This window comes from Mobula birostris, chromosome 6, assembly GCF_030028105.1.
Source record: "Mobula birostris isolate sMobBir1 chromosome 6, sMobBir1.hap1, whole genome shotgun sequence".
Taxonomy (NCBI): Eukaryota; Metazoa; Chordata; class Chondrichthyes; order Myliobatiformes; family Myliobatidae; genus Mobula; species Mobula birostris.
This window is the reverse complement of record NC_092375.1, coordinates 141241159-141269055: the sequence shown is the minus strand read 5'-3', so window position 1 is coordinate 141269055 and position 27897 is coordinate 141241159. Positions and strand designations below refer to the sequence as shown.

The 27897-nt window shown below is 41.3% G+C and overlaps 1 long non-coding RNA gene and 1 pseudogene across 1 annotated transcript in view; one reads left to right on the top strand and one right to left on the bottom strand.

Annotated features, from left to right (window-relative positions):
* The first annotated feature begins 5981 nt into the window (after positions 1-5981).
* LOC140198732 (secreted phosphoprotein 24-like) lies at positions 5982-8516 on the top strand (annotated as a pseudogene).
* A 995-nt stretch (positions 8517-9511) lies between these two features.
* The window catches only part of LOC140198594 (uncharacterized), a 59094-nt gene continuing 40708 nt past the window's right edge, over positions 9512-27897 (bottom strand). Inside the window, exons 3-4 of the long non-coding RNA XR_011886208.1 lie at positions 11518-11584; positions 9512-9709 (exon numbers count right to left, since the gene is read on the bottom strand). This is a non-coding gene — a long non-coding RNA (uncharacterized lncRNA). The remainder of the gene's footprint in view (positions 9710-11517; positions 11585-27897) is intronic.

Here is a 27897-nt window from a genome sequence, read left to right as displayed (position 1 = left end):
GGCCTGCTGCGTTCACCAGCAACTTTGATGTGTGTTCCTGAAATGTTGAGTGTGTGTTTCTGGGTTCCTCTCCGATGGCAGTGATGCGAAAAGCGCATGTCCTGTGGAGTGGGGGTCCTTAATACTGGATGACAGGTTTGAGGAGCTGAGTGGCCTCCTCCTGTTTCTATATTCTTGTGCTCTTGTGACTTGACATAAAAATGTTGATCTGAATGATCTGTATGACATAATTAAGGTCTTCTGTGAATAAAGAATGTTTTGGATAACTTAAAAGACTGAAATCTACATGCATCAGAAGTATGATTTGCCTATTTAATGTGGCAGTAAACATTGGATTAGCTGAATTGAAGGATAAATTAACTTTTAATTCTACCTTTCATTCCGTATCTTTAGTTCATAGTTTGCACATGATGCAGATGTCATCAGAGCTCCCTGGTTTGATCCTGAATAGCTTAGTGTGAATATTTTCAGCCTGACTTGTTGAAAAGGACACAGCCCATTGAAACATGCCAGGTCCGTTGAAGGGTGCCGTACAGGAACAGACACCTGATTTCAGCAAGGCCACACAGAGACTATACCAGAAGCACTGAGAGCAATGGCAGAGTCAGGCAAGGAAAAGGTATTCTCTGGTAGTTGAATGGAAAATATTGGTTGTCCTTGACAGTAATGTTTTCAAAGTTTCAATGTTTTAGGCTGCATTTCTACAGAAAATACAGATATTGACCATGCCATACAGTAGTGATAAGGAATGTATACAGCATGCCTGCCTTCATTAGATGGGCATTGGCTGTGGGAGTAGGGACATCATGTTACAGTTGTATAAAATGTTGGTGAAACTGCACCATGTCTACAGGAAAAGATTCTCAAGGATGTTGCCTAGATCCGAGGGTTTTAATTATGGAGAAAGACTGAAAAGGCATTGTCTGCTTTCCCTGCAGTGAAGGAGGTTGAGAAGTGATCTTACAGTAGTTTATAAAATTATCAGGGAGATAGTCGGCGTCTCTTTCCTGTGGTAGTGGTATTTAAATCCAGAGAGTATGGTATTAAGTAGACGGGGCATAGAAGAACATGGAATGAATGCAGGCAACCATATAAGCATGATAGTTGGGACTGAGGCAGTGGGACAAATGAGCTGTTTCTGTTTCTATGCTTAGCAAATTCATAATTCAAGAATTTCTTAAGGCTAGTGCAGATGGATACCTGCAAGACAAGTGGCTGAGAGATTATATGGTGTGTGGAGGTGAGGTTATAAAGAGATCAGCATGATCACATTGAATGGTGAAGCAAATCTGAGGGGCTGACTGGTGTCAGTGTCCAGGGCTTGTTTAGAACTTCAGATTCAGATTTATTTGTCAAGTGTATTTCAAAACATACTGTGAAATGCATCATTTGCATTAACAACCAACACACCCAAGGATGTGCTAGGGACAGTCCACAAGTGTCGCCACACATTCTGGCGCCAACGGATAAAGATAGACATATAGCCACAGACACAAACACATATGAAAACACATACACACACACACACACACACACACACACACACACACGCACGCACACACATACACAGATACACATGCACACATATGCGTACCTACAAACACACATACAAATGATAAAGGCACCTACATAAACACACACACACACATACATGGAGATACACATGCACACACAAACATACACATAGACATGCATAATGCACATAGATACACGTGCACACACACATACACACAAACACACACAAATAGACGCACAATCACACATGCAGAGGCAAAGGGTCAGTTTCTTCATGACTTCCATCAAACCTCACTGACAGGGAACATTGCTCAGTTTCGCCATCATGTGGAAAAACCAGGATCAACTTCATGTGGTGAAATACACATTTCTTGATACAGAAGTTCTGATTCTCATAACATCCCAGTGACACAATAGACAATTCAGAATGTTAGCCCTAAAAATAATTTTGGTTGAAGTAAACAAAAACAGCAAATCTGTATGTAAATTTAGATGCAAACATAATTATTTTGGTACCAAATGCTGCAGATGCTGGAAATCTGAAACCAAAAAAAACTGAACAAACAGAAAAAACCTATTCTGGAAAGAGCCAAAAGGATGGGGAGCATCGGCTGAGGAATAATTGCATTTCAGGTTGAAATCTTTGCATCAGAAGAGGAAGGAAGTAAAGATGTGGCAGGCTTTGGGGTATAGAAAAGGGGAAGAAGCAAAGATCTAGAGTAAATGTTTATCAAAAGGTGAAAATACAGAGATTAATTGACATGAGGGATGCTTGTAGAAAGTTAAAGAGGTGAAGTTTTGGGACAAGGGAGGGTTAAATAGTCATCTCAACAATCAGAAACTGTCAGCAGGTTAGGGAGTGTGGGATAAACAGTTAGAAAGAGAGAAAGTGAGAGCAGTAGGGGAAGAAATTGCTGAAATGTGAGAACATTTTAGAGCATCACAGTAACACAGGGGTTAGCTGAGCTGGAGTTGAAGTTCAGTTCAGATACTGTCTGTAAGAAGCTCGTATGTCTGTCCCGTGAGCGCATGGGTTTCCTCTGGGTGCTCTGGTTTCCTCCCCGGTCCAAAGACGTACCGGTTAATTGGTCATAAAAAGTTGTCCTGTAATTAGGCTAGGGTTAAATAGATGAGTTGCTGGGCAATGCAGCTTGTTGGGCTGGAAGGGCCCGTTCCACACTGTATCTCTAAATAAAGAACATTAAATTGGACTGAAGCAGGTTGTGATGACTGAGCAGTGTTTGGCTTCTGAAGAAACATAAGGCCCTCGGATCAGATATAAGGAGAGTTGTGTAAAGTCATTGTTTAAGGGGAAATTATTAATGGTGGAACACGGTAACTTTCTAAGGAGCCCAAAATGTCAGGAATGATGTAGATGATGATAGAAGATTGACAGGAGAATTGGAAAAGGAAGGAATAAATTTCTTCTATTTGCTTTTCACCCGCCCTCATATGGATCCACCTATTGCTCGCTAGCTCTTGCTCCACCCCTTCCCTTCACCTTTTTAAACTGGTTGTCTCCTCTCTACTCTTCAGTCTTGATGAAGTGTCTTGGTCTGAAGTGTTGACTGTTCACTTCTTTCCACAGATACTGCCTGATACATTAAGTTCCCATAGATCTTGTTTATTACTCTGGATTCAAGCATCTTCAGTTTCTTATATTGACAAGAAATCAGTTCCTCTGGATGTTTTGCTCATGGATTGGTTAGGAGGCAGAGGACTACTTCAGATCCCCACCACCACCCCCCGCCCTTCCATAATTTGAAAACAGCTTAGAGTAATGTAAGAAAATGCAACTGTTCATAAATGCTCAGCAAGGAGGCACAAACAACATTGATTAAATGATTAGATTATTTGCTTCCGGTTACCTCAGCCAAATATTGACCAACTTGTCTGGTTTATCTTCTCCTAGGTCTTCAAAATTCTTCACTCTTGACCTTAAGCACCCCTTCCCTCACAACATCTTGCCCTCAGTTCCATCAGGGCCGAAAAGCAGGAAACCTCAAGTATGAAGTTCTCCACATCGGTCAACAAACCCCTAGTCCAACACAAATCCCTGGTGTATTTCCTACGCATGTGGACTGAATGACCTCTTTTGTCAGGCATACGTTGCTGAGATCACTCTCAAAGGTTTCTTTTCATAACCTTCTCATATACCAGCTCCACTGAATTGAATTAAAGGAAACTAATGACTAAATTCATCTCCAATCAATCAGCTGAAATGATGGAACCAGGGTGGCTTTAGCTAGCAAAATTAGGTTATATTTAAAATGTAATTTGGTGTTTTATAAATCTGCTGTTTATTTGAAAACATCAAACTGAAACAGAAAAACATCTTAACGCGCAAATCTAATTTGGATCTTAAGGCTAAAATTTTAGCCTTTGTAAACCAATTTTTTTTCTAAACCCTCTTAAAAATTCAAACTATGTGTGAATCAAGGAAAGTAAAAAAATACAATTGTGTTTCAGGAACTGTTGCAAGCACTGTGCTGTTTGGAAGATGTAGGCTAATGCTCTTCTGCCTTATTTATGAGAACATGCTGAAAATGAATTACATGTCTACCTATAGAGAGAGAGATACCAAGCTTTGCAGGACCTAATTATAAATATTTTCCACGCATAAGTATAGTTACAGGTTCCACCGGCTAGGGAGAGCTCATTTCTCCCTGCTAGCTTATATTGCCAGTTATGCTTCATACAGTCCTCCTCTCACCTCAGTCCACTCAATATTCCCCACTAATTTTCCATCTCTGTCTCTGCTGCTGTTCTTATCCAGTACTTGTGGAGGGCTTACCATGTTCTTAACATTCTTTGAGTAAAATAGGTATTTCTGAACTCTCTATTGGATTTGATAATGATAATCTTATGTTCATTGGGCTTTGGTTTCACCCAAGTCTGGGAGCATTGTTATTTTGAAGACGTTAATCAGGCCACTGGGAGCCTCTGTTTTCTTGGGAAAAATAGATAGCCTGTTTGGTATCCCCTGGTCAGTATATCTCCTCAGACCTAATGTCACCCTTGTAAACCTTTACTGGATCTTCTATGACATTTTTATAACATAGAGACTCAAACAATTTGGAGTACACCAAGTGTGCACTAATCAAAGATCTACATGTCTAACTTCCCTACTTTATAACATAATCCCATTAAAATAAACAGCAAGATGTTATTTATTATCTTTAATAACTTAATCTGACTTTTGGTCCATGATCTTACTTTGTCACTTATTTTCCTCAATTTCCTCTAATTTTCTGATGAAATTTGCTTTGAACTTTGATATTCAACATGATCGTAAGCAAATGAGCTGCAGCTGTTAACGTCTTAAGTGTGTTTCAGATTTGTTTTACATCCTCTCAGGTCTAAAATCAAGTTTAACAATTTCATATTATAATGTTACTATTTCCACATACATTTCACCCGGTGCCATGATTTATTTCAAATCGAAAACCAAATCAAATCAAATCAAGTTTAATTATCATTCAAACCATACATAGTTATAACTGAACAAGAGAGTGTTCCTTTGGGGCCAAGGTGCAAAACATTCAAAATAGCAAGCAAACATTCAAAGTTAGCAAGTAACATAATTCAGTATAACAAGCAAAGAAGCAATGTCACATCCTTTTACACTTTCACCGTTTTTAATCCTCCCCCGCTTTCCACTTTATAAGTGATGTTTGTTTCTTCACTTATCCTTATTCTCATCCCACTATTCAGCCTCCATCTCCACTCTCCTTTCTCCTTATTGTAAGATTTATTTTTATCTCAAACCTTTCCCAGTTTTCAATGAATCATCTAAAAAAATTAACTTTGTTTCTTTCTGCACATCGGAACTGGCTGATATATGAAGAACTTCCTGCATATTCTGTATTTCTTGTGTATTTTCCAAGCAGTTTGAAACCTTCCTACCAAATGCAACACCTCACAAAAAGACAACCTAAGCCACTGACTTAAAAAAGACCCGCCGATGCAAGAGATTATGATGCAGAGATGCCTCAGCTTGGACATTGGCAGAGTGAAATTCCTTCTTGTATAAATAGATGATTGGGCAGGGGAGTTTATGATTGCATTTCTGGCTTTCAACTGGCATTAAATTAAGCTTGCAAAATATTGCCATTGCTATAAGCGGTCACTGTCCCAATAATTTCAAGTACTAATTGTAATAGATGACAGTGGCATTGTATAGATACAGATATCAGAACCAATTCTGCTTACTAACACATACAAAATGCTGAAGTAACTCAGCAGGTCAGGCAGCATCGTTGGAAAGGAATAAAGAGTTGATGTTTCCAGCCGAGACCCTTCATCAGAACTCCGCTTACTTTTGTTCTTCTCTCAGGAATAAAGCCTGATCTCTCCCTTTTACCAGTGGATCTTAAAATAATGATGCTATTCGGAGGAAGCACTGCCCAGATCACAGCTCACTTGTCAGCAGATTTCTGTGCCCACAGTCAACAAGCTGAGCAAATATGAATCAATGTTTGAATGTGGTGGAGGCGCAGTATAAAAAGACCAAAGGCAGTGAGGTGAAGGCAGATCGAGAGAGAGAGAACGAGAGAGAAGCAGCTCCTTCACACTGAGAACCAGCTGACCGATCCCACTCGAGGCAAAATGAAAACCTTCTTGCTCGCCATCGCTGCCATGCAGATCCTCCACTGCTCAGGTAGGTACTGGGGAGAGTGGGACCTCAAAGAGTGGTGATAATCCAGCTAATGAGCTTCAGTTGGCAACATTTCACACGTGTGCAAGAAAAATTCACTGAGGTTTGTTGGAATGTCTTGTACAACTTTCCCTCTCCTTCTGCAGGAGGGCCAAGCACCAAGGAAGCTCTGAGAGCCTCAGTTATAAAGCTGAATGAAATGACCGAGATCCCCAACCTCTGTGGTATCACTGGCAGAAGAGGGAAGAATGTAAGTTTGCCCTGTTTCCAGATCCTTCACAGGTGATGCTCTTTTAACAGTGTTACTAAGTGTAGGTAGACCCATCATTGGTAATTGGTTCATTATAGACACAAGTACAGTGAAATGCTTCTGCTTGAATGCCATGGAGACAGATCATTCCATACATAAGTAAGATTATTCCAGTCATATTCACACAGGAGCTGAGCATGATAGGCATGTAACTGGCCAATTTTTGTTCAAATCAAAACTGTGTCTATTATTTTGGAGATTTGAATTGGAACTAGGGTTCAGATTAGAAAATGGAAATTTCCAGAGGTTGGGATTTGGGGTTTATTTATGTCTTGGTTACTTCCAAATCCCATAATGGGATAATCTGTTTGTTAGATTCTTTTCGTTATTAACTCCTGTGTTTCAAGCATCTCCAGTTTAATGGCTAAAGAGGTGATTTAGTGATTGGACAAATTATATCTTGTGCCTTTGCCATTGATGATTCTGAGTATCTCAGGGGAGGCAGATCCTGAAAGTAAAGACCAATGTTCTGAGTTTTATCTAATCAGAAATGGTAACACATTAACTGTATGGTTTCCTATCATTAGGTCTATCGCACGGGGAAACTGTCATACAGCGTGGATCTAATATTTTCAGTGAAAGAAACTGTCTGTTCCAAAAATTCCAGACTGGAATTTGATGATCGCAGATGTCACTTCCGTCCCAAAAAGACTGCGGTAAGACCTGATCTACGTTATCGCATCCAAACCACCATTTCTACTGAGGTGTATCACAAAAAGGCTGTGAATGTTCAAGTAACTGATCGAGGCATGAATACTGAGCCATTTGATAGAAAGGGCTAGTTATACTGCAGTTAGTCATGGAATATGCCAGTAGTACTGACTTAAATCATAGAAGTAGCTGTGAGCAGTGAATTATCTCAAAGAAATTACTGCAGGTACTGAATTATTATCTCACCAAAGGGTCATTAGTATTGAGTTATTTCATAGAAATTGCCTATTAATTACATTGCGCCATAAAGAGCAACACGTAACAATAATTTTTCTTTTGCTATTTTGACAGGCAAAAGGAATCTGCAGAAGCAGCGTTGAGTACTTTGCTGGCAAGGTTGTTGGCATTGATGTGGATTGTCGAGGTCTGAGGAGAACTGATAGCAAAAGTCATTCATTTGAGTCGAGAGAAAACAGCATTGAGGTAAGTTCCTTATCTACAGATCAGTTCAAGGCAACACACACAAAATGCTGGTGGAACTCAGCAGGTCAGGCAGCATCTATGGAAATAAATGAACAGTTTTCGGTCGAGACCCATCTTGTGATTGTGATACAGTTCAGTTTAATGGGCCTTTGTGATCTGGACCAGGTTTATAATTTTGCTTACTTTATTTAGAGAAAGCCAGGAAGCATTGGAGCAGACCTCTGAGCTCTATTTTTTTTGTTTCATTGGATGCACAGATGTCTGGAAATATCAGAATTCTGTCATAACTTACTTGTGCAAAGTGTGCTGTACGTTAATCAGTAATGGACACCATGCTTCTATAAAATATGGTTCTGTTCAAGTCAACAGAATAGAATTTCAGAAGTGTATTGCATGCTGCCTATGTTACAAGACTGGGTGTTTAGAGTTTGCAGATGAGGTCCAACTGCAGCCAGAGCTAAGCAAACAATACCTCTCTATTGATGAAGGAATAAGACAACAGAGTTCATTGCGTGACTGGCTGTATTGCTATTGCTAGGATACTCAAATCCCTTGCCCTTTCTGAGCCAGTCCAACTACAAGTGAATATTAAAGATGCAGTATTAGTGTCTCCTCATTTCTTATTTGATTTTAGAATAAACTTTATCAACTTTATTTACTTTATGCATTTTCATGTAAAGGAATTAGCAGTGGAGTGTTTGCGTGACGTAACAAAAAACAATAGTCAATAATTATCAGTTAGAAGTTTGACTTTTGAGATAACACTTAAGCATTGGATTAAAAAAATCTCATCTATCATCGTACTAATCCTAATTATGTTAATATTTTATATAGATGAAAGCCTGGAGAACACCTGTTCGAGATGTCTATAAGCGTAAGTACTGTTTGCCAGATTATTAATAATGCAGCATCAACACCTGGGCTTTACCAGCTGGATTACAATTTGTCACAACAATGATTCAGAATTAGCTTCCATGGAGTCATTGATAGGACCTTCAGCCCAAATCATCCATGTCAACCAAGTTGACTATCAGAGCTTGTCCTATTGGCCTACATTTTAGTCATATCTCTCCAAACCTCTCCTATCCATGCAACTGTTTAAATTCCATGCATGTTCCCACCACTAACATTAAGCTGACCAGTGTGTGATTCCCTGGACATGTCCCATTCCCCTTTTCAAATAAAGGCACTTATACTGCTTCAGTCCTCCAGTACTCTGCAATTACTTGAATATTGCAGAGCACTGGAGAACTCCATTTCCAACCAAAAGATTTTCAATTTAGCCTACACAACTGAGAGGTTTTTATTATTTTGTAAATGTTAGGTCAAAATAAATTAATATCTTGGTTTCATAGGTATAGCTGCTTCCATTGACATAATCTACTAGATCATCATTGCTAGTTCTTTTGGGTGTAGAGCAGAATATAGGCTAATTAGTTTCAGCAATCATGAGTTATCCATTGACTCCACAGCCTCACTCTATCTGGGACATAGTGACTGAAGTGGTACTGTAGAATGTGTAAAATTTAATAAGGACTTTCCATTTCACTTAGTCATTGAAGCAACATAGATACTTATAGAGTTAGCACATCAGCATATTTTCATTTAGTTATATGGTATCTGTTACTTACAGATTATTATGATAGATTTCAAATATTAAGAATATTCTCTGGTACCTAGATTAAACAGGAAACCTAATATTTCATTATAGGTGTAAAACACGTCAAACGAATCGTTGGTTGAAGAATCTTCAAATGTAAGTGTACACTGTTTTGTGGAAGATAATTCAATGATCTTGATCACCTTTATCAATAATAATAAAACACTTGAGTTCAGATGGAATTCATCTCATTTCTTTATTCCAGGAGAACAAGAGGATTCAAAAGTCAAAAACCAAAGATGAATGAAATGCCTGAAAGATCAAGTATGAACACAAGACAACCTCATTCAGTTTAAATATTTAATCAATTATACAGTACATGTTCATATTTAGTGGGGGTTCCGGGGATTCCTGACTGTACATTTTGTTGCGACTGGAAGATTCAATAGATTGTATATGTTCTGTCATTCAGTTTGTATTGTAATCTTGCATTCTGTGAATCAAATTAAAGGTGTAAAGAAAATATTTACTGCTCTTCCAATTGCTGTTTCTCAGTTCACACAAACCATCCATGCATACATTTGGGAGAAGTGTCCTCAGTCTATTGACAGCTGCTGGTAGTTTTGCTTGTTTAAGGCTTGTGTGGGTTGGGGTGGGTGGGTGTAGGAGGATTTGGTGGACAGGCATTGCAGTTTCCAATCATAAGCACTACTCACCTTCTCTCTTGTTCAAGATAATGGACTAACAATAAACTGGGAAATTATAGGCCAGTGAGCCTGACGTCAGTCATGGGTAAATTATTGGAAGATATTCTAAAGGACAGGATATATAAATATTTGGATAGATATAACCTGATTACAGATAATCAATATGGCTTTGTGTGTGGTTGGTAATGCTTCATGATTATTATAGACTTTTTTGAGAAGGGTTCCAAGAAGGTTGATGAAGGAAAGGTGGTGGATGTTATCTATATGGGTTATCGCAAGGCCTTTGACAAAGTTATGCATGGTAGGGTGCCCAAGAAGGTTAACTTGCTTTGCATTCAGTATGAAATATTCAATTGGATTGAATATCAACTTAGCAGGAGAAGCCAGAGAGTAGTAGTAGATGTCTCTCTGACTGGAGGTTTGTGACTAGTAGTATGCTGGTGGAATTGGTGCTGGGCTCATTTGTCATCTATTTTGTATGACTTAGATGATAATGCGGTAAACTGGATCAAGAAATTTGAGGATGACACCAAATTTGGGGACACAGTGAACAGCGACAAAGGATACCAAAGCTTTTAGTGTGATCTCAACTGGTTGAGAAAATGGGCTGAAAAATGGCAGATGGAATTTAATGCAGACAAAACAGAGGTGTTTTCCTTTGGAAGAACATACCAGGATAGATGAACACAGTGAATGGTAGTGCATGGAGGCACAGGGGCCTGGAATACAGTTCCATAATTCCTTAAAAGTCACATTGCAAGTAGATAGTATCATCAGAGAGAATTTAGCACGTTGGACTCCATAAATCAGGACATTGATTACAGGAGTTCGGATGTTATGTTGACATGAGTTAAGTTGAATTTGGAGTATTGTATGCAGTTCTGGTCACTTACCTATTAAAAAAACTTATCAATAATCATGAAAGAATACAGAGAAAATGTACAAGAATTTTTTCAGTATAATTGAAGACCTCAATTTTAGGGAAAGGTTCAATAGATTGGGACTTCATTCTTAAAATGCAGGTCAATGAGGTATAGAGGTTATTATAAAGGCATACAAAATCACAAGGGGCATATATGGTACAAGGTCAATGCATGCAGGCTTTTTACCCTCAGGTTGGGTTAGACTAAAACTAGTTTAGGGGGCAAGAGTAATATTTAAGACAATCTGAAGGGGAACTTCTTCACTCAGACGTTAGAGCAAGAGTGGAACGAGCTGCTAACAGATGGGGTAGGAATGGGTTCAATTATAATATTTAAGAGGTTTGTTTATGTACATGGATGAGAAGGGTATGGAGCACTATGGCAGGATGAGGACTGGGCAGAAGACCGGGTTGGCATGGACTAGATGAACCAAAGGGCCTGTATCTGTGCTGTGTTATACCTTTTAACTCTTTGACTACTCATTTAGTTGTTTGGCTTGTTGGAGTCACTTCCTGTACCCTAGGTGGAAGTGAACAATGATGAACTGAACCAATATCCTTCATGCTTACGTTCCACCTCATTAATTATGACCGGTATATTAGTGGAGTATACAAGAAGGAAGATGATGAGGCAGTTAGAGGGTGAACATGCTGGAAAGGTGAGATGCATACCTTGTGCATTTTGTGGAAATCTGGAGTAAAATAAAGCACTGGACATATTCAGCAGGCCAGGTAGCATCTAAGGAGATAAAAATACTGAGTGAATGTAAGTCCAGCAATGGAACTGTGGTTTGTGACACTATTGCTGGCTTAAAGCTTCTGTTTCCTTCCTTTGGTATCAACCAGACAAATTCAAAGAAGAGCAGAGAACTTCTACAACTCCTTCAGTCCACGTTGACGTGTGAGGCCTGATCCGTGAGCTGCCCTGGACCAACTGCTCTCTGAGGCTGCATAGCAGCCTAGCGCATGTCTCATTGATTTGGAGAAGCTCTGTTCACTATTACCTAGAGTTACAAATAAAATTCAGTTCAGCAACAGGCTTTGTTTTAATGTCAATATTAGAGTTGTTATATATTTATAAAGAAAAAGTCCATGGTGAGTTCCAAAACCTCCATGCACGCTAGTGTTCAGACAATTAATATGGCATATCTCTAGCTATGAAAACTTAATCTGTTTAGTTGATTCTAGTTTGGCCCAAATTCTGAAACAATATTTCCTTTCTGAATCTCGAAGCAGCCATCTAAACGACAAAAATATGTTTGTGTGTTTCATAACTTCCTTTGTTATATACAACTCTACCAAAGTTTGTGTCATCAGAAAACTTAGTAATCAGTCCACCTATATTTTCTCCTATTTTTATATATGTAAAGCATAGAACATAGAACATGCAACACAAGAACAGGTCTTTCAGTGGACGATGTCTTTGCGAACTGTGATGCTGAATCAAATTAAGACTGTTTGCCTGCACATGGTCTCTCTATTCCCTGCATGTAGCTGTCTAAATGCCTCTTAAATGCAATCTTTGTTCCGGCTTCCACCACCATACCTGGCAGCATGTTCCAGGTCCCTACCATTCTCTGCATTAAAAAAATTACCTCACACATCTCCTATAAACTTCAACCTTCACCTCAGAGCTATTTCCGTTAGTATTCAACATTTCCATTTGGGAAAAAGACTCTGACTGTCTGCCCCAAACAAGCATCTCATAATTTTAGAAACGTCTATCAAGTATCCTCTCCTCCAATAATGATCTAGAGAGGACCACCCAAGTTTGTTCAAACTCTCCTAATAGCTAATCTCTCTAATCTAGACAGCATCCTTTTGAACCTTCTCCAAACTCTCCACATCCTTTCTAGAAAAGGGAGACCAGAACTGCATACAATAATAAACAATGTTCCTAGCATCATTCCCTGTGGTAAACCACTGGTTACAGACCTCTAGTCAGAAAAACAGCCCACCCATTGGTTTCTGCATCCTATACACAAGTCATTGAAGGTCAATGTGTAGATACAGTGGTATGCAAAAGTTTGGGCACCCCTGGTCAAAATTTCTGCTACTGTGAATAGCTAAGTGGGTAAAAGATGAACTGATTTCCAAAAGGCATAAAGTTAAAGATGACACATTTCTTTAATATTTTAAGCAAGAAAACTTTTTTATTTCCATCTTTTACAGTTTCAGAATAACTAAAAATGAAAAGGGCTCAAAGCAAAAGTTTGGGCACCCTACATGGTCAGTACTTAGTAATACCCCGTTTGGCAAGTATCACAGCTTGTAAATGCTTTCCGTAGCCAGCTAAGTGTCCTTCAATTCTTGTTTGGGGGATTTTCACCCATTTTTCCTTGCAAAAGCCTTCTAGTTCTGTGAAATTTTTGGGCCGTCTTGCATGCACTGCTCTTTTGAGGTCTATCCACAGATTCTCGATGATGTTTAGGTCGGGGGACTGTGAGGGCCATAGCAAAACTTTCAGCTTGCGCCTCTTGAGGTAGTACATTGTGGATTTTGAGGTGTGTTAAGGATCATTATCCTGTTGTAGAAGCCAACCTCTTTTCATCTTCGGCTTTTTTACAGACAGTGTGAAGTTTGATTCCAGAATTTGCTAGTATTTAATTGAATTCATTCTTCCCTCTACCAGTAAATGTTCCCTGTGCCACTGGCTGCAACACAAGCCCAAAGCATGATCGATCCACCCCCATGCTTAACAGTTGGAGAGGGGTTCTTTTCATGAAATTCTGCACCTTTTTTCTCCAAACATACCTTTGCTCATTGCAGGCAAAAAGTTCTATTCAAAAGGTTCAAAGGAACATCTAAACAAGCCTGATGCATTTTGGAAACAAGTCCTGTGGACTGATGAAGTTAAAATAGACACTGGTTCTGTTCTTTTAGTCATTTCACAAAATGAGTTTGAACAGCATTTCAAAGATAATACACTGAAGCCTGCAGATATCCAACTAAGAACATATACTGGACAAAAGATAACTACTGTGGGAATGACATTTGTAACTGTGAAATACGACAGCCAATAAGTCACATTGGGCTTGTATGTGGAAAAAACTGAAGGACCGGCGTTGTGGGGCATGATTGGCTAAGACAACTATCACTTGATTGGAGATCCATTCACAATTTGCATGCTATATCCCCGCAATGAAGCCAAATTAAACTGAATTAAGAAAGGTACTGGATGATGCCACAGCAGTGCTCAGGGATGGCATTGAAAAACTCAAACATATCAAAGGCTTTAAATAAAAATGTCACACCCAAGTTTTGAAAAGCCCATCCGGTACTTACACCATCTGTGATAAAGTGGCCAGTGAGCTAAATTGTATTGAGGTTGAAGGAACTCTTTCCAAGGTTGAGTGGAGCCCATGGGTAATGCCAGAGGTCCCAGCAGCCAAAAAGAATGGATCTATCAGGATCTGTGACGACTTTAAGATTACCATCCACCCAGTACTGGAAGCAAATCAGTACCCTCTGACCAGAATAGAGGATATCTTTGCAAACTTTTTCGGGGGGAAAACACTTCAGAAAATTGGACTTAGCCGAGGCCCATTTGCAGATGGAAATGGAAGAAGAATCCAAAGTGTTTCTCACCATAGGCATTCTCAATGGGCTTTATCACTATAATAGGCTTCTTTTTGGAGTGGCATCTGCAGCTACATATCGGCAGAAAACTATGGGCCAGGGACTGCAAGGCCGCTTTGGCACTCAGGGTTACCTGAATGGCATTGTTACTGGTAAGAATGAAAAAGAACATCCCCAAAACCTAACGACAGCGTTAAAAAATTAGAAGATTATGGGCTCAGAGCCAGATGTGACTGCTGTGAATTCTTTAAACCAAGTATCACTTACTGTGGTCACACAATTGACACACAAGAATTACATGTGTTCTGAGAAAATTCAAGCAGTGGTGGATGCTCCAAAGCCAAAGGATGTGACCCATTTGTGGTTCTTTTCGGGATTTGTCAATTACTATAACAGGTTTCTGCAAAACCTGGCTACTGTGCTGAACCCCTTGAACTCATTACTGAAGATTCAGAAAGAAATGGCAATGGAGAAAGCAGTGCTTCAAAAAGGTGAAGGAAATGGTGACGTCAGACACTGTACTGACACACTGTGATTCACATTGTCCAGTGAAACTTGCCTGTGACACCTGGCCTTATGGTATAGGTGCAATCATGTCACGTGACGAGTGACGGAAGTGAACATCCTGTCACCTTTGCATCATGTTCCCTTACTGCTGCAAAATCATGCGCAGATTGACAGGGAGGCCTTGAGTCTGGTTTGGGGTGTAAAACATTTCAACCAGTACCTGTATGGGAGAGAGTTTACCCTCATGACTGATCATCAACCACTGGTGTTCATTTTCAATCTACAGAAGTTTGTTCCACGAACAGCAGCAACACAAATGCAGAGATGGGCTCTGCTTCTTGGAGGACACAATTACAAGACTAAATTCAAGATGACTAATCATTGAAATGCTGATGGATTACCCTTGGAAAAGGAAGTACCAGAAAATTTTACTAAAATAGACACTCCCCTTGAAGTATTCTCCCTAACTCCCTTTTACAGCAGGGTGATCCATAGGGAAACCAGAAAAGACCCCACACTGTCTGAGGTCTACAAGGTCACCCAAAGTGGCTGGAATGTGCAACAGAATATCCAGTTTCCCCTTTTTTTAACCAGTGCCAAAAGGAACTTACCCTTGACGGAGGTTGCCTTATGTGGGGATTGAGAGTTGTTGTACTATCCAAGCTGAGAGCTAAAGAGTTAGGTGAGACACATCATCCGGATATGTTTAAAATAAAAGCATTTGCTCGAAGCTTTGTCTGATGTCCTGGGAGAGATCAGCAGATCGAGCAGCTAGCCAGGTACTGTACAGGATGCCAACATGTCCAGAAGGCGCCAAAAGCAGTGCTTACCTCCACCTCTGGAATGGTCTGCATTGCCATGGTGGAAGAATCATGTGGATTTTGCTGTACTGTCCAAATTTCTGCTGCAAAGTGGCCAGAAGTGTTCCCAATAGCCTCCACTACAGGTTTGCACACTGTTGATGTGTTGGGAAGCCTCTTCTCAAGGACTGGTGCTGCAGAAAACATCGTCAGTGACAATGGAGCACTGTTTGTGTGGGAACAGTTTCAATCATTCCTAAAAATGAATGGAATAAGACATAGTACTTTTGTACTGTACCACTCAGCTACAAATAGTTTGGTGGAAGGCTTTGTCCAGAGTCTAAAGAATACTGTTAGCAGACACATTGTACTAACGCTGAACCAGAAGCTCATCAGCTTCCTCCTTGCACATTGTAATGCCACACACTCCACAAACAATGACTCACCAACTGTGCTGTTCCTTGGTCGTCCTTTGTGTTCATGCTCAGATCTCTGCAAATCCAATCTCAGAATCAAAATGCAGAACAAGCAGTTGAAACAGATTAAAGGCTCCTCAAAGAAGTTCGACATTTCGCTCCTGGACAAGGCATCCTGGCGAGGGACTACAGAGGTGATCAAAATTGGGTACTTGGGAGGATTAAGGACAGAACTGGACCACTCTCCCATACAGTGGAGATTGAAATCATCTGGAGGTGACACATTGATCAGTTGAGGAGAGCAGAATCAATTGATAGAGTAGAAAGTTGGCTACCACTATCAGAATCACTTTCTGCAGTCTAGAAGTCAACTGCTACAACCACCAGGGAGGAGACCACAGAACCAGAAATTGTTTCACAGCCACAAGTCTCACCTGATAAGCAGAGTGATCCCCCCTTGTCAGGAAAGATATAATCCCACAAGGGTAAGAGATCCTTCACAGCAATTAAATCTTTAGGATTAAATAGGACAATTTAAAATTTACTATGCTATGGGTGTTTGAATATTATAGTTGTGTTATATAATACACTGTGTATACTGTATAGTAGAGATGAGTTCTGCATTGAGTTGGAGTTTATAGCCAAGCAGGGAGGATTGTGTGTATTTGTGAGTAATCTTGTATATATTTTGCTCAACTAAGCATTCTTGGTCATTTAAATGCATAACTACATCAATTGCATGCATCATCACATACTACGTGCATGCCTTGCCTAAAGTAAAGATTAAGTTCCAGCATATTTCGGACTCCTGTGTTTTTCTTTTGAATTGTTTAATATTTTGAAGTTACAAAGCTTAACAGGTGCACTTCAGAGAAAGAGAAGATAAGAAAAGAAGCAGAGAAAGGGAAAGGGGGGAGTATAAAAGGAACATCTCTGAAAGTGGGGAGAAACTTAATGCTGCAAGTGTACAATGCTGAAACCATCCGGTACAAACCACTGCAGTTGCTGAAAACCTAACATAAAAGAGAATGCTGGAATACCCAGCAAGTCAGACAGCTTCTGTGTGTAGTGAGGTAGTTCAGTCCCTTTGATAAGCAGATCCTAACTCGGGTCATAGCACAGAGATCTTGAGGTTGGGCTTGGTGGGTGGCAGATGCTTCCCAGGGGTCATCAGGTGGGCACCCCCCTTCTTAGATGTTCTGTCTGTTTAAGCCCACTACATCTCCAGAGAGCTCAACAGTGCGACCCGGTGTCCCAGGTGCACCCACTTCACATCTGGCCACCCAGGCATCATTTTAAGGCCCAGTTGCCGTCACTCCTCTTCATCCATAACCAGTGGCTGCTTCGCTCAGCTGCCTCAGAGAGGTCTTTTATAGCTTGCCGCTGGCCCTGGCCTCGGACTCCCAATCCCTCCAACAATCTGAACATGGAAGTAGCAACAAACCCTCTGCAGCCAACCTCTTCTGGGAAAATCTGCACCTTCCATCCACGCTGCTTATCATCTGTGGCCACCTCAGTGTACCTGACATGCTTCCGATCATACACCTCGCAGGCTGCATCTTCGCAGGGCACAGTGAGCTCTGAGATTACTACAGCTTCCAACTACTGGGCCACGAGACCAAGTCTGACAAAAAGCTAATAGCTCCCCCGAGATAGCCACTACAACCCTCACAGGGTCGACAGCCATGTTTCAGTCACGAGCAGGCACCAGTGTGCCTGACACCGACTGCTTCAGTGAGGGTGGCACTATCTGTCCTTGCCAGACAAAGGGGATGGTGGTTCTTCCAGTCATATGGGGCTTAGATCTGTTATTCAGTCTTTGCTTCTCCACAATGAATGCCAAACGTCTGAGGACCTAGTTGTGCCTCCATGTGTAACAGCCTCGAGTGAGCCTTACATTGCAAGATGAGAGAATGTGCTTGTGGTTTGCTGTTCTTCCACAGAGTGGACAAGCTGGGTCTTCATCAAGCCACTGGTTCAGATTTTTGGGGGTTGGGCGAACATCATAAACTGCTCTTATAAGGAAGCTAATCCTCCTTCCTTCCTTTTCCCATCAGTCTTTCCAGCTGAATTTTCTTTCCTCAATGTTTTCCCACCTTCTCCACTGTCCCCATTTTGCCTGAGACACTGCTCCTGCATACCTCATCTACTCCTCCTGTCACTGTATTTGCTCCACCACCATAGCTCGCCTTTGCTTTTGTGTTGCCGCCTTCTGCCAAATGGGCCTATTTGAACCTGCGCCAAGGCTCCCTCTTCCAGATTGCACCTGGCCCACCATATCTTCAAACCTGAGTACTGATTTTGCCTGTTTCACTGACTCTGCCGGACACCACTTTTTCCCTGTTAAAGTCCTGGGTGCAGTATCCTGTACAACACTGTCACAAGATCCCAAGAGAGTTGTCTCAAGCCTCACCGTGGCACACTTGAATCTTCATGCAGCCCCATGACAGTCACCTCCAGAGCTCCTTTGCCATACAGGTAGATGTCATTTCGCAAATTTGGTAGGCCCATCCCTTCTTAATGAAGGAACTAACTGTCCTCTCCAGCTTTTCAACGTGAGTGATGGGGACTTCATACACCAAGGGAACAATCCAAACTGAAGGCACCAGAGCTTGAGGTTTCCCGGCAGCAAGGTCTTATCGGTGGTTTTAAGCCCTCTGATGATTTCTTTTCTCAGCAGTTTCACTTGATTTGTGTCACTGTGGTTTACATCGTACCAATGCCCCAAACTTTTAACTGGCATTTCTGACACAGTAGGAATTACTTTCCCATCCACATGGAACTTAAAGTCCACCAGCCTTCCCTTGACTATAGAAATGCTCCTAGACTTCTTCGTTTTAATCATCATTCAGGCCCATTTGACGTTTGAATGGAGCTTCTCAAGGAACCATTTGGTACATGTGATGGTAGTGGTCTGGATGGTTAAATCATCCATAAGTGCCCAGATTGTTGGTAGGCGTAGTCCTGACTTCAGTTGTTCTCCTCCTACTACCCACTTAGAAACTCTAATGATTACTTCCATTGCCATGGTAAAGGCTAGTGGAGAGATGGTGCAACCTGTCATTATGCCTTATCTCCACAGGCTGGCAGGCTGTGTTGTACTCTGTGGCTATCAATGAGAACTGGAGATCTTGAAAGTAGGCTTTGACCAGGGTTGTTTATTGTTTAACACTGAACTTTATTCTCCAGTGATGAGGCTGCTTTCTTGACACATTAAGGTCCGACTGGACCTACTAAATATTACCTATGGTCCGAACACGCACATGGTCCTTGGCATCATCTGTGAATTATTCTTGAACGCCTTCATCCAGCGGATTCCTAAAGCAGTAAAGAGCAATGGACCCAGCAGTATAGGACACCGTGGGAGTCTGATCATCAGGCAGATCCAAAACCATCTATAGATTTGTCTTCACCTTTCCAGACAGGCTATGAGAAGGTTTAAGCCACAAAGTAATACATATAGAGAGAGAAATGAGAGTTTGTACTCAGGCTGGGCAATGTCACAGTATTCTGAACCTGAGCTGCAGACTCCCAGAAAGAGTGGCCACAACACGTAAAGCTAGTTTCTCTCTAGGTCCTACTGATTCCTCCCATGAACCAAAGACATATGAGCTGGTAGGTTAACTGCCACTGTAATTTACAGGTGAGTGGTGGAATCCGGCAACAGTAATTTAATGTAATCAAATACTGTACTATACACTTGCTTTCTGTACTTATGAACAGGAATATTTTGCATCAAAAAGCCCATAATCCATTTCACCCAGCCTTTTCTCTGAATGAAATTTCCACTGACTAAGATGTTTACCTGGAAACTCCTGTTTTTTCAAGTCCACGAAACGCTGCCCATGTACCTCTTAAATACAGAAGTGTTGTCTTGGATACCAAAGATGGATGAGCAATTTGAAAGGGGTTCATTGATAATTAAAACAATGTGTCAATATGATTGAGGAGAGAAATGGTTCATCTCATGAAGATAGGGGAACAAGGAATAAAGCTCAACCATCACAGAGACCAATCAGGAAACAATTTCCCAAAGGTTGCTGGAACCTGGAACTGCCTTGCTCAGAAGACTGGAGTTGATGGAGCAACTTAAGGCTTTATGAAGGGGGCAGCCGGATTTCTGTGATGCTTTCATCTTAAGGTATCAGGATCAAGTGATTAAGTGGCACAGGTCAGTCCCAATCTTCCTGAAAAGTCAAGGCCCATTCTGGTGTTCCTACAGATCCAATCCACCTTATATTAATGTATAGAATGTAAATTTGCTCACACGTTATTTCCTCTGCCAGTGACAATTTCGGCATCCTATTCTGCTTTGAAAGAGGAGTCAGTAGCACTTCAAGCAGCTACTACTGACTGAAACTTGCTTCAGCGAGCAACATGAAGATGAAACACCTGCCACAGCTAATGAATTTTTCCATGTAAAGGGTTAACTGAAATGCACTGCGCAGCAAAATCTGGGGACAAGTGCTCTTCTCACAAGGCAAATTGATTCAAGTCTTCCAACTTCTAAAATACCTTGCAATTTGTTTTTGTACAAAAGATGATAATGTTATTCTTGTTCAAAGTACGATTGATATTTTTGTGGATATGTTGACACATCTATTCTTGGCCAGTCAGCCTTCCCTTGAACTATTTATCTCCACTAATTGTTTTGATGTTCTCATTTCACTCTCCACTTCCCCTCCCACACAAACACTGAGGCCAGCATGCAGGCTAGGAGCCAAGAAGCCTGACTACAGGTTTCTTTACAGCTGTCAACCATTATCCATCTAAAACAAAGTCCTAGGTGAAACACCCATGCTCGGAGTACTAAATAGCTTCTGTTATTAGGAACACGTTGCAGAAAAATCTTTGTATACAGACACAACTCTGCTGTAAACAGAACTCATTGTGTGTAGAGGTTTGAGCAAATGGTCAATCTGTGCAACACAGTGAGGATCAATCTGTGACCATGGTCTAAACTGCCCCAAGGACCTGTGAGCATTAACAATGGGTTTAATGTGAACATAGGGTCATGAGCATGCCAGGTATTTTCTGCACTATTGATTGCTTTGGCATGAATTTACTTGAACAGAATGGCACATTCTGACATAAATTTGTCAGACCTCCACTGGGGCTTTTGCCTGTTGCACTGTGAATGCTTCAATTCCTGGATGCCATAACACTCATAATCCTTGCCAACTGTTTATCTGTGTGTTTTCTCATTTATGTATCACCAAATTGTGAAGATGCAATCTTGGGAGTGAACTGGGGAATGTATCTCACACAGTCTTTCCTGGCAGATAAAGTGAGTGTCAGTTCACAAGCTGCCCACGAAACTATGTTGGTCGTGGCCAATGTGAACCCGCTGACCCTGCATCAGTGAACTGGTACACCCACACATGGCATGGTGAATCACCTCAATGGTCAGTGCAGCTCAGAAATACTCAACTGTGTGAAATCATCAACATGTGTTTACAGATCAGATTAACCAAACATTGCCATGTTTCCTTAAGGGGAAGTCAAACATTTGAACCAAAAACATTTTCTTAAGAGGAAACCTTGCTTGGCAGACCTTTTGGAACTCTTTGAAGAAAGAGCAGGCAGAATAGAAAAAAGCGGAGTTAGTGGATGTTGTTTATCTGAATTTTGATATGACCTTTAACAAGGTGACTGAGGCTGCTTAATAAGGTAAGAGCTCATGGTATTATAGGGAAGGTACTACTGTGTGTATCTGATTGACTGGCAGGAGACAAAGAAAGGGAAGAAAAAAGGCCTATTCTGGTTGTCTGCTGGAGACTAGTGGAATTCAGTAGGGGTTGGTATTGGGACAGCTTCTTTGCACGTCATATGTCAATGATTTGGATGAAGGAATTGATTGCTTTGTGACAAAGTTGGAGGATGAAATGAAGATAAGTAAATGGAGGGGCAGGTAGTGTTGAGGAAGCAGGAAGTCACCAGAAGGACATAGACAGATTGGGGAGATGACCAAGATGATTGCAAAGTGACCAAGTAAACTCTGGACTGGTGATGCCTTGAACTAAATAGAAGGATATAGAATTTAGTAGTGGTCAGTGGAGACTATTAATTCCTCAGAATGGTGGGCAAGCTGTGAGGGCCATTGATTTACAATATACTTGTCACCAAGAGAGTGGGAGGGGAAAATGTTGGAAGAGATTAGCAGATTGTGCAGAAGCTATGGAAAAACAATTGGCATTTCAGGTTGATGACCAGTTGATCAGAACATTTCTGAAGAAGGCACGTCTATTTTCCTCAAAGAATTTCCTTTAGAACAGAGATGAGTAGGAATATCTTTAGGCAGTGGTGGTGGTGAATCCAAGGAATTCATTGCCACAGACAGCTGTGCTGGCCAAGTCATTGAGTATATTTAAAGAGGAGGTTGATAGGTTCTTGATTAGTAGGGGCATCAAAGATATAGAGAGAAGGCAGGAAAATGGGGTTGAGAGGGATAATAAACCCACAATGATGGAATGGTAGAGCAGCAGAATGGATGGGCTGAATGGTCTAATTCTGCTCTTGTATCTTATGGATCTGCAAAATCAGCTCTCTCACACGTACTCTCTCTTCCTCTCTCTTTGTTGCTCTCTTTCTCTCTCTCTCTCTGCAGATGCCATCTGATTCACTGAATTTCTTTAAATATTTTCTGTTTTTATTTCAGATTTCCAGTGCCTGCAGATACGTTTGTTCCCACCTTGTGAGAAGTGAGGGTTGGATAAGTTTCTTCATATGGAACAACTAGAATATTCTTTGTGCTGCCATTTTAAAGATCTGTACATTTTAAGGAAAAGATATAAAAGCAATAAAGCAAAAGAAATAATTCTAATAATGCTTAAGCCAGGCTACAGTGTCATACCCTGTCAAATCTTGCTTCACCCCTTTCCTCACTTTATTTCCAGCCCAGATGAAGAGATTTAAACCAAAATCTTGCTCGTCCATTTCCCGCCATTCATGCTGCCTGACTTGCTAAGTTCCTCCAACGTTTTTGTGTGGTAGTCCAGATTTCTCCCAGCCATAGTCTCTTGTGTGAACATAGTATATTAGAGCACAGTACAGGCCCTTCAGCCAACAATGCTGTGCTGACCTCTTAATCTATTCTAAGATCAATCTAACCATAAGACCATAAGACATTGGAGCAGAATTAGGCCATTCAGCCCGAGTCTGCTCTGCCATTCCATCATGACTGATCCCGGATCCCACTCAACCCCATACACCTGCCTTCTCGCCATAAACTTTGATGTCTGACCAATCAGGAAATGATCAACTTTTGCATTATATATCCTACGGACTTGACCTCCACAACTGTCTGTGGCAGAGTGTTCCACAGATACACTACTGTCTGGCTTAAAAAAAATGTCCTTACCTCTGTTCTAAAAGATCGTCCCTCAATTTTGAGGCTGTGCACTCTAGTTCTGGACATGCCCACCATATGAAACATCCTCTCTGCATCCACCTTATCTAGTCCTTTCAACATTCAGTAGGTTACAATGAGATCCCCCTGCATTCTTCTACTTTCCAATGAGTATAGACCCAAAGCTGCCAAATGCTCCTAGTATGTTAACCCTTTCATTCCCAGAATCATCCTCGTGAACTTCCTTCGGACTCTCTCCAATAACAGCACATCCATTCTGAGATATGGGGCCTAAAACTGTTGACAATATTCCAAAGTAAGGCCTGACTTGGACTAATGTCATAAAACCTTAGCATTATCTCCTTGATTTTAGATTCTATTCTCCTTAGCTCTTCCCTTTATTTTTCTATCATCCATGTACCTTTCTAAGAGTCTCAACTATCGCTAATGTATCTGCCTCTACCCCACCCCACATCCCTAACAGGGCATTCCATGGATCCATCACTCTCTGTATAAAATACTTACTTCTGACATCCCCTTTATACTTCACTCCAATCACCTTAAATTTATGTCCACTTATGTTAGTCATTTCCGCCCAAGGAAAAAGTCTCTGGCAGCCCAGTGCATCAATGCATTTTAATTTGTACATCTTTATCACTTCATTTAGATTAGATTATTTTACAAACGTAGATTAGATTATGAGGACACACAGTCCTGTTTTATTGTCATTTAGTAATGCATGCATTAAGAAAGGATACAACGTTTTTCCGGAATGATATCACAGAAACACATGACAAACCAAGACTGAAAAACTGACAAAAACCACATAATTATAACATATAGTTACAACAGTGCAAAGCAATACCATAATTTGATAAGAACAGACCATGGGCACGGTAAAGTCTCAGAGTCTCTCGAAAGTCCCATCATCTCACGCAGACGGTGAACCTCCAGCGCCGCAAACTTGCCGATGCAGCATCCCGGAAGCATCCGACCACAGTCTGACTCCGAGTCCGTCTGAAAACTCTGAGCCTCCGACCAGCTCCCCGACACCGATGCACCGAGCACCATCTCTGTCGAGCGCTTCGACCCTGGCCCCAGCAACAGGCAATAGGCAAGGCCGAGGATTTGGGGCCTTCCCTCCGGAGATTCTCGATCGCGCAGTAGCAGCGGCAGCGAAGCAGGCATTTCAAAGTTACTCCAGATGTTCATCCGTGCTTCTTCACGTCTGTCTCTATCAAATCAGGATTGTGCATGGCATCCTTCTTCACAGATACGATATCAATTCGGAACGGCCACGTGCGCTGCGTCACACCGCCATCTTCCTCCTTCACTCCAAAGTGAAAAGATCGAGCTTGCTCAACCTGTCCTCATAAGAAATGTTACCTTTAGGCAGCATCTGGGTAAATCTCCTCTATACTCTCTCTGAAGGTTCCACATCCTTCCTATATTTTGTAAGGTGGATTAGAGGTCAGGCCGGAGTTTAAGTCTCCGCTCCGGGTTCGATCACCAGTGACACAGATGAAGGACATCTGTGGCTAGATGTCAGATGTTGGGTGACAAACCTGCAGAGGATGAACAAGACCCCTCCCCACCAGGTCAATGAGTTAGAGTCATGGAGGCATAGAGACCTACAGCAGAGAAACTGGCTCCTTGGCCCATCTAAACTGCCAGACCATTTAAACTGCCTGGACCCGTCGACCTGCACCTGGACTGTAGCCTTGTATACCCCTGCCATCCATATACCTATCCAGATGTCTCTTAAACATTGAAAACAAAATCGCATCCACCACTTGTTCCACACTCTGAACACCCTCTGAGTGAAGAGGTTTCGCCTGAAGTACTGCTTAATCATTTCACATTTCAACCTTAACCCATGACCTCTAGTTGTAATCTCACACATTGGAAAAAGCCTGCTTGCATTTACTCTGTCCATACTCCTCATAATTTTGTATACCCCTATCAAATCTCCATTCAGTCTTCTATGTTCCAAAGAATAAAATTCTAACCTATTCAATCTTTCCTTACAACTCAGGTCCTCCAGTCCTGGCCACGTCCTTGTAAATTTTGTCTGTACTCTTTTAATCAAAATTTACATCTTTCCTGTAAGTGACCAAAGCTGCACACAATACTCCAAATTAGGCCTCACCAACATCTTATACAACATCAACATAACATTCCAATTCCTGAACTTTGATCTATGAAGGCAAATGTGCCAAAAACTTCCTTTCTGGGCCTATCTGCTTGTGACGCAACTTTCAATGAATTATGGACCTGTATTCCCAGATCATTTTGTTCTACTGCATTCCTCTAGTGTTCTCCCACTCACAGTGTAAGACGTACCCTGAAAGTCCAACGCTTCACACTTCTCTGCACTAAATTCTGTCTGCCATTTTTCAGCCCATTTTTTTCAGCTGGTCCAAGTCCCACTGCAAGCTTTGATAGACTTTTTGCTGTCCATTGTTCTGCTGAGTATTGTGGGCCTACTCAGTTGGTGTTGGAATGTGTGATGGCATTTGTGGGCTGCCCCTAGCAGATCCTCAAGTGACACACATCAAAGTTGCTGGTGAACGCAGCAGGCCAGGCAGCATCTCTAGGAAGAGGTACAGTCGACGTTTCAGGCCGAGACCCTTCGGTAGAGGGAAAGTGTTCAGAGACCAGGAGGAAGAAAGACGATTCGGGGGGACGGCTTTTGGTTTCCGGCGTCTGAGAAGAGAGTGGCCGAGTTGGCTCGACTGGAAGCTGGCTGTGTTTTGCTTGATGCGTGAATGTGGTTTGGAACCTGTTGAGGGAAAGAGAGTGGGGAAGGAACGGAAATTGCTGGGAGGGGATCGTATGGGTCCGGTAATGGCGGACAAGATAAGAGGCGGGTTTGAGGGAAAGAAAGTGGAGAAGGAGAGGGATAGAGACTTGGGACCAGAGGTAGGCAGCTGGGGAGAGGTGGATTATTGTGAAGGGAGAAATAAAGGGAATGAGGAGGTAGTGAGGGGTCGGATGAATAAAAACCAAGACAAAGAGAATAAAAGAATAAGAAATGATAGTGGAGAAAGCTCTGAAAGTGAGGAAGATGAACAAGCTCAGAGAGGAGGTGTTGTCATAATTAGGTTTAATGAGAAGGCTCAGGGACATATGAAGAAAATTAACCCATTTGTGCTAACAACAACTCTGACAAATAAGATAGGGGAAATAGTATTTGCAAAAGTCCGTAATGATGGCAACTTATTGGTAAGATGTGCGAATGAGGAACAACTTGAGAAAGCACTCAAGCTAAAAGAGATAGGAAAATGCAAGGTGGAATACACTGGGAGGGTTGGAGCACAAAACAATGGTTGTAAAGGAGTGATCACGGGGATACCAATGAGTATAAATATGGAGGAGATAAAGAGGAATATCAAAGGAGGGAAAGTAATGAATGTTCAAAGACTGAAAACAACAAAGGAGGGAGTGAAAAAGGAAAGTGAATTTGTATCAATTGAATTTGAAGAAGAAAGAGTGCCAAGGAAGGTGTTCCTGGGTTTCATGAGTTACCCAGTAAGGGTGTATGTGCCAAAGCCATTGAGGTGCTATAATTGTCAAAGGTTTGGACACGTGGCTAAAAGGCAGAGGAGATGTGCTAGATGTGGGGGTGATCATGAATATGGAAAGTGCGGAACAGGAGTTCAACCAAAATGCTGCAATTGTGGAGGAGCTCATAATGTGGCATATAGTGGGTGTGAGGTTGTCAGACGGGACACTAAAATTCAAGAAATAAGAGTGAAAAGAAAGATCACTTATGCAGAAGCTGTAAGAATGTCAAGAGAACAGAATAATGCTCCTAATGAACATGGAGCAATAGGGATACGAGAGATGCAACAAAGAACAAATGACAGGATTTATGTAGACAAAAGGGCTCTAGTAACATTCATTGCAGGAGTGATTAATAGTACTGCTGAGGTAAAGTCAAAAAGTGACAAAATTCAGCTGGTGGTAAAAGCAGCAGTAAACCATTTAGGGTTAGTAGGACTGACATGGGAGGAAGTGAGGGAGAACCTCAGTAATTAGTCAAGCCAGGAAGTGTCATATGTTGGTTAATACTAATTATGGTGATTCTTTTACAATGGAATGCAAGGAGCTTACTGGCCAATAGCCAGGAATTCAAGCACTTTATTAAAGAAATGGTTGTAAAACCGGATGTAGTGTGTATTCAGGAAACTTGGTTGAAACCAACTTTAGACTTTGTGGTATATGGGTATACAATGATAAGGAAAGATAGAAATTTAGGGGGAGGAGGGGGTTGTGCTATGTTAATCAAGCAAGGTATACCATAGAGGATACTGAAAAAAGGAGATGATCAGGAATACATAGTGGTGGAAGTGTGGGAGAGAGGGGAGGGAGTGGTTATAATTAACTACTACAATCCATG